At 56.9% G+C, this 7,737-nt stretch overlaps 1 long non-coding RNA gene across 1 annotated transcript; it reads left to right on the forward strand.

Annotated features, from left to right (window-relative positions):
• Positions 1-3,826: 3,826 nt before the first annotated feature.
• LOC144324699 (uncharacterized) lies at positions 3,827-6,514 on the forward strand. The gene is made up of 3 exons (XR_013390132.1): positions 3,827-3,925; positions 4,763-5,219; positions 6,365-6,514. It is a non-coding gene; the product is annotated as an uncharacterized LOC144324699 (long non-coding RNA).
• The last annotated feature ends 1,223 nt before the right edge of the window (positions 6,515-7,737 follow it).

A 7,737-nucleotide genomic window follows, 5' to 3' on the forward strand; every position in this document is an offset into this window, starting at 1 on the left:
CTACTTCGCCATTTCACCAATGTGCAATGTTGGTGCCCAAAGTGGCCAACACACGGGCAGAAGCCAGGGGAGACCGGAAGGAAGTCCCCAGAAGGAAGCCACAGACCCCAGAAGGAAGCAGCGCTGCAGACACCTTGATCTCAGACTCCTGGCCTCCAGGTCTGCGAGGCAATAAACTTTTGTGGTTCAAGCCTCCAGCCTGTGGCACTTTGTTAGGGCAGCCCGAGCACACGAATATGGTGCCACGTCTGAGAGGCTGTTTTGGATCTCAGTGCCTCCTCTCTGGGCCTCTAATGAGATCACAGGCTCCTCTCCTTTGTCTCCTTATTTGGGGTCCTGACTGAACCAGTCCTCTTTCTCTCCCCTGTTCTAACCAGGTTCATATAATACCCCTTGTTCCAAAATAACCCACCCTGTATCAGTTCCCCCACAGGATCTATTCTTTTAGGAAGTTGACTTCTACCAGAAGGCAGCAGGGAAGCGATCTGGTGAAGCTGAATCATACTAAAGGGTGAGTGACTAACACCTTTGTACTACGATTCTAGGGAAATTGCTCCCGCGGGCAATCATGTGTCCGAGAGGAGTCTGCTAATTACTGTGGAGGACACTTACTGAGTGAAGAATACTTTTGTCGTGTGTTTGCCCCTAAGTGGTCCATTGAACATGTCCTGTGTTTTCCTTATGATGAGGGCAGCACCCTGGGGCCTATGTACGTGCTGCTGTCCTGGGGGTCCGGGGCTGTTCCGGCCTCTGCACAGCCTCCACCTGTGAGGGTGGAGATCCGCCCTTCAGCCCAGCCATAGGGGCAAGAGCCAGTCTTCCTACCTCCTTCTGCGGGGGGGGACCCAGGCCAAGCTCTGCCCAGCCCTCAATACCTCCTCTCCCCGCAGCTCTGCCCTGGCCTTGTAAAAGCGGATTTACTCACAGGGCTAGGGCTGTTTTAGTTGCTCTGAGCAGACAGGTTGCTCCTGGGGATGGATGGTGCTGGCAGCCAGGCCTCGTTGGGCTCCTGGGAGCGGGGCTAACTGGACATGATGACAGCACCAGCAGGCCACCCTGCCTGGCTTTAATGGGTGGTGACCTATGGTCTTTAGCTGGAGAGGACTGGCAAGGTGCAGGGAGCCTAGGGATTCTGGAAGGAAGGCAGAAGGTGGGGCTGCCTTCTGAATGCGGTGCAGGAGCCTCTTTCTCCAGGAGCCTTGAAGAAGGGACTAGAAGCTCTGGTCCCTGGGCTAAGGGCTGGGAAGGTGAGCAGAGTCCCTGGTGGGTAGAGAAATGGGTAGCAGCTGGGCTGGCTGAATGGTCCCCTCTCATGCCATTCTTCTTCGGGTTGCCAGTCTCTTTCTGCAGTCCTGCCATGCCTGCTCTGCGGTGAGCCAGACTGTGGGGGACGTGAGTGGTGTAAGAAGTGGTCCACTGTGGTGATGCTCTGAACCCAGGAGATGCTTGCCTCACCTTGTCATGGCCTCAACAGGCGGCTGGGCTGCGCAGAACGGAGTGTGCACAGTAGAAACTGGAGCAGGGGAATTCAGGGAAAGCTTCCTGGAGGAGGTGGAGTTTGAGCAGGGCCTTGAAGGATAGATAGGTTTGTCCTGGCCAAAGGGGTAGGGAGGCCATGCTGATGAGGAAGCCCTCGAGTGTGGACTGAGCAGGCTGCCCCTGCAGGCTCTTCTGGAGCCCTTCCAGCACGGGCAACATCACCGTGGGTCTATTTATCCTAACTGCTGCACCCACCTCCGCCTTCCCTTATCTTCAAAGCGCTCATCACATTGATCCCCTGCTCTTCGCTGTGCACACTCCAGTCCCTGCTCGCTTAGCGAGGAGTTCCCTCCACCTTGTATGCTCTCCGGCTGTTGCTGAAATCCCGAAATCCTGCTGTCCCATCCAAGCCCCACTCCCAGCCTGTTGGTGAAACTCTCCCCGATTCCTCGATTTCTCGCAGCCCATCCTCTCCTCTGCCCATAAAGCATTCCTTTGTCCCCCACTGCGACCTCCCTCAGTCACCATTCAGCAAACACTGGTTGAGCCTCCAGCTCCCTGGGCGTTAGGGCTCTGTGCCCCCAGCCTGCAGAACGCCACAGTCGGGGTGGGGGGACAGGGAGACACGCAAACCAGTCCCCACCTGGCTGCTGGTGGGATGCCTCCGACCTGAGAGACCAGGTCCTTGCTGAGGCCTTGGTCACCTCTTCTGGCATCTGGAAGCCCCTGGGCAGCGGAGCCCCAAGTAGAAGTTCCCTCTTGCTTGGGTGTGTTCTTGTCATTCCCTGAGGTCCGAGGTCACCCGGGTTTTAGCAGGGACCATATTTGGGAGTCCAAGGAGCCGCAGGCCTGCTGCCCTCAGGGGCGAAGCCAGCAGGAGCAAGATCGCATTTCTGTTTCCCCACAAGCCTTGGGAATTGGAGTCTGTGCAGAAATACAATTCATCAATCGATGGACTTTATTTCCACTGTTCCCAGGCTTTAATTTCCAGAAACAAAATGTGAGTGTTATGGCTGAAATTCTCCTAGTTTTAGGAAACCCACCGTAACCCAGATTGTTTATGCATAGCTCGCAGATTATATGACAGCACTGGTTCGGGAGTAACGGAAGGTCACGGGACTGCGGTCACACCGCGACAGGATGATCCGAGTGTGGCGACCCGTTATTTATACTACTCAGGCCGCAAATCCTGCCCTTACAGCCTCCCGCGCCCCTCCCCGCCCCCAGGGGAAAACGGAGGCAGCGGCGCTTCTGGAAGTCGAGGCTGCTGGTGGCTGCCAGGGTCTGTCCCAGGCGGAGAGTCCGCGCGTGCGTGTGTCCGCGTGTGTGTGTGCGCCTGTGCGTGTGTGCGCCTGTGCGTGCGCGCGCCTGTGTGCCTGTGCGCGCCTGTGCGTGTGCCTGTGCGTGTGTCCGCCTGTGCGTTGCGTGCCTGTGCGTGTGTCCGCCTGTGCGTTGCGTGCCTGTGCGTGTGTCCGCCTGTGCGTTGCGCGCCTGTGCGTGTCCGCCTGTGCGTTGCGCACCTGTGCGTGTGTCCGCCTGTGCGCTGCGTGCCTGTGCGCGCCTGTGCGTGTGTCCGCCTGTGCGTGCGCGCGCCTGTGTGCCTGTGCGCGCCTGTGCGTGTGCCTGTGCGTGTGTCCGCCTGTGCGTTGCGCGCCTGTGCGTGTGTCCGCCTGTGTGTTGCGTACCTGTGCGCGCCTGTGCGTGTGTCCGCCTGTGCGTTGCGCGCCTGTGCGTGTGTCCGCCTGTGCGTGCGCGCGCCTGTGTGCCTGTGCGCGCCTGTGCATGTGCGCGCCTGTGCATGTGCATGCCTGTGCGTGTGTCCGCCTGTGCGTTGCGTGCCTGTGCGCGCCTGTGTGTGCGCGCGCCCATGTGTGCGAGCCTGTGCGTGCCTGTGCGTGTGTCCGCCTGTGCGTGTGCGCGCCCGTGTGTGCGAGCCTGTGCGTGCCTGTGCGTGTGTCCGCCTGTGCGTGTGCGCGCCTGTGCGTGTGTCCGCCTGTGCGTTGCGCGCCTGTGCGTGTGTCCGCCTGTGCGTTGCGTGCCTGTGCGCGCCTGTGCGTGTCCGCCTGTGCGTGCGCGCGCCTGTGTGCCTGTGCGCGCCTGTGCGTGTGCGCGCCTGTGCATGTGCATGCCTGTGCGTGTGTCCACCTGTGCGTTGCGTGCCTGTGTGTGTCCGCCTGTGCGTTGCGCGCCTGAGCGCGCCTGTGCGCGCGCCTGTGTGTGCGTGCGCCTGTGTCCGCCTGTGCGTGTGCGCGCCTGTGCGTGTGTCCACCTGTGCGTTGCGTGCCTGTGCGTGTCTGTGCGTGCGCGCGCCCGTGTGTGCCTGTGCGTGTGCGCGTGCGCCTGTGCGCATGCGTGGTCGGTGTGAGAGGGAAGATGGCTGAGGTGGCGGGAAGGTGGCTTCCCAGCAGCGCGAGGCCTCACCTCAGTCTCCCCATCTGGAACATGGGTGTGTAACGCCGACCTCCCAGTTCACCTGGGGGGTTGTGATACACGTGCGTGTAAAGCGTGTAGGAGAAGGGCTCGCGGCCGGCCTGGGATTCGGAGAGAGGGTGCTCCCGGGCAGCGTCGGGCTGCGGGCTGCGGGCTCGGCGTCGCTCAGGCGCGATGCCCTCCCCGGCCCCCCCCCCAGGGTCAGGACGCTGTGCGCGTGCGCCGCCGCCCTCCGCTCCCGCCCGTACCCTGCGCGCCGGCGGCTTCGGCGCGTGGGCTGTGCTGTGAGCCGCGTCCCCTTCCTCGCAGCCCCTCGCCCGGTGCCCGCCGCTGAGCCGGCGCGTTGGCGGCGTCCGTGCTAGGGCAGCGCCCAGCCTTGCCGCATGCCCTCTGCGGGGAGACAGAGCCGCCGAGGCAGCCCCGACAGCGGCTCGGGGGTGCCGCCGCCGCAGTGAGGCAGGGGCCAGCCGCGGGGGACCAAGGCCGGGGTGACGGGGGGGGGGGGGGGGGGGCGGGGGCCGGGCCTCCGGGGCATCCCCGCTGCTGGGCCCCGGCTCCGGAGCCTGCCCCAGGTCAGACCCCGGGGGAAGCCAGCCGAAGCACTAACGATCATAACTGGGGGCTCTTTTTTTTTTTAACTTACAAATTTATTTTTTATTGGAGTTCAGTTTGCCAACATATAGCATAACACCCAGTGCTCATCCCATCAGGTGCCCCCCTCAGTGCCCGTCACCCATTCACCCCCACCCCCCGCCCACCTCCCCTTCCACCACCCCTAGTTCGTTTCCCAGCATTAGGAGTCTCTCGTGTTCTGCCTCCCTTTCTGATATTTCCCACTCATTTTTTCAATCAGATGCACGCTCATCCTTTGGAGCCAGGGGCCCACCTTGCCGCCTGGGATTGATAAGGAAAGGGTTCAAGCTCTGTTTGGGGCCCTTCTTCCTGCGGATCACAAGCTGTCCAGAAGCCCAGTTGGAAAACCGGGCGAGTTAGAAGGGATCAAACCTGGAGTCCCCCCATCCGCAGCAGACTGTTGTGGGAAGGAGGAAGAAGGAGGAACTTGGAAGTCACCGGGCTGCTTCTCACCAGCCCTGTGTCCTTGCACTTGGTGACTCCGGGGTCATGGCTTTGGCAAAAGGGCCGTGAGTTCAGTCCTGGTACATGAACGGGTGTGGAAAGTCTCTCCTTTGCAGAAGCAGCAGCAGCAGCTGCTCAGTACTTGCCTCACGCAAAGGCACAGCTTTCTTCTTGGAGAGGGAAAAAAGGCCATCCTCGCCGTGAAACGTGCTTCCTTCATCTTGAGAGTAATGGTGAGCCTCTCTCTGAAAGCCACTTAATTATGTGGCGAGGGTCCTGCTGTGGGGAGTGCTGCAGAGGCTGCCCCGCCAGGCACACTCCCCTGGTAAGTGGTAAAAGATACAGTACGATTAAGTAGCATGAGAAACTCAAGTGTTGTTTTCTGAACACATCGGTCCATGTTTGGGCTGTTTCGATTTACTGTTAGTTTGGGGAGTCTGGCTTCTCCTTGAAAAGGATGGCATGTTCACTTTTTAAATAATTGCAATCAAATCTCCCCCTGATACGGGCTTTCTGGTCCCTGGACACTGGGCAGCAGTAGCCTGGGGTTGGGATGTAGTCACTCTGCAAAACATTTCCCCCCGAGTGTTCTTTCAGCCTATTCCCCTTCTCCCCCGCCCCCAATCCCAGACTTATGTCAGGAGGAGGGTCGCATTGCTTCCCACCCCCAGATTCCCTCTTCATCTTTAAAGATGTCCTGGGGTCTGAAGGAGGGAGCAGGGAGCCTGGGGGTCCCTAGTCTAGACACATGGCACCGTAGTGCAGCTTGCCCATCTGTGCCATTCTTGTAGGATTTCCTCTAGTTGGAGTGAACAGGGAAGTGGGAGCACATCTGTATCTGATGAAAACTGACCCAGCGCTCCCCTTGCAGCAGGGTCTGCCTTAACTTCCCTCTTGCGGTTGGAATTGATAAAACGGGTTATCGAGTCATCCTCCTGATGGGGCCCACAGTGTCGGAACCTATCCAGGGGCCAAGAGGTGAACTGAGGCAGGATGCACGCTTTACTCCATTTGATTATGTAAACCGGGCACTATGCAAATCCGGGAGATGTCAGTATCAGGGGCGGCAGGTTTTCGGCTGGGCTGAATTGTTCGGGGTGTAAAGTGAGAACCCATATTTTAAAAAGTTAATACTAGGAGAGGAGACAGAGGAAGCAAAGAATTTTATTTTTTCCTTTTGCCTTACGAGGTAATTTGAAAAAAAAAAATTACCCTTTGAAATGTTGCCAGCAGCGAGTGAGTGAAAACCAGTAAGGGTTCAGAAGTTAGAGACCTACTCTAATTTCACATAAGGTACTTAATGGTCCTTTCCCATCACTGAGCACAAATACATATCCCTAAAATTTCTCCAAAATTTGATTTTGTTCTCTGTTTCAAGGAAAAAGTGTTGTGAACAGTCTGAGCCTGGTTTCCCTGGCCATGACAAATTCTCATGAAACCAGCGCACAGGAACTGGATTTTCACAGCCGCCTTCGGAGGGGCCGTGTGTCCCCAGGCGGTGGGGAGCTGCCCCTGATGTGGATTTCTGGGTGGGTTTTTTTTTTTTTTTTTTTTTTTTTGCAGGGGGAGGGGGGAGCTCCATACAGATTGGATGCGAATATAATTGATATTTAAGTCTCTCTCTGGAAACTTAAACTTTGATAGTTTACATCTCCTCTTAATAGCATATTAAATCATTTTATAACCCTTAACAACTGTTTAATCTTTTCATTGTTGAAAAATGAGGTAATTGATCTAAGCCATGTCAGGATATGCCAGGAAAAACTTATTTAAATGTACCACCCTTCGCCATGGCATTTGGGGGATTTGAGGGACCTGGATGTGCTTTGGGGGGCCCACCCCTTCCATGGTGGGGGTCTCACCCTGAAAGGGGTCAGAACAAAGAATCCTCAGCGGGTGGAGGCTGGGGGAGGCCGTGGGGGAACGGCTGAGCCTGAGATTTGGCTCAGGCTATGGTATTGCGGCCATCTAGGATTTTGGCTTCTAATTGGGCATTGTTGAAAACATGCTTTTCTGGCCGACAGTATGTTCTATGATCTCTCACTGTGTTCAGCAAGGTTGTTTGTGCACCATCACAATTGGAGTGCTCGTGGCCGGAGTGAGGGAGAGTGAGAACACGAGTAAGAGAGGAGAGAGTAAGTGTTCTGTTATTCCAAAAACAAGTATGCCTTCTCCTTGGGAATGACACCAAAGAATACCTTCTAAATGAAGTATGTTTCCCTTCAGAGATTACAGCATCAGTGGATCAAAGTCCCCTGGAAATAGCTTTTGGCAGCTCTGAGGTTCTCTGTAACTCTTCTTTGACTTGAGCAGGGCAGTCCTGTGCTGGGAGCAGCAGCTGCCCTGCCTTTGGAGGCCTTGGAGCCAGGGGTGGGGACAGATAGGTGTCCTGTTGATCTGCTGACCGCCCTGCCAATGCTGTGGCCTCATGTTGGTTTGGGGTTGGTTTGGTTGGAAGTGGTTTTGTTTCTCTGGAAAATGGATTGTGGCGCATGGGCTGGCTCTCTCTGTCCAAGTAATGCAATACAGGCATCTTCTAAACTTAAACAAGGCTTTGGCAATGCTGGTGAAATGTATTGTCGTCGGCTCCATGTCCTGACGTCCTCCATAGACTTGAGGAATGTTTGGCCCTCGGCCTCTGAGCCCTTTCTGGTTTAAGTTTAATGAGAGTCCGGGCAATCCAAATGTCTACCTGGCAGCAGGGAAGAGACCCTTCACGTTAATTATTGCTAAGCTCAACTGTCTCCTTCC

This window comes from Canis aureus, chromosome 12, assembly GCF_053574225.1.
Source record: "Canis aureus isolate CA01 chromosome 12, VMU_Caureus_v.1.0, whole genome shotgun sequence".
Lineage (NCBI taxonomy): Eukaryota > Metazoa > Chordata > Mammalia > Carnivora > Canidae > Canis > Canis aureus.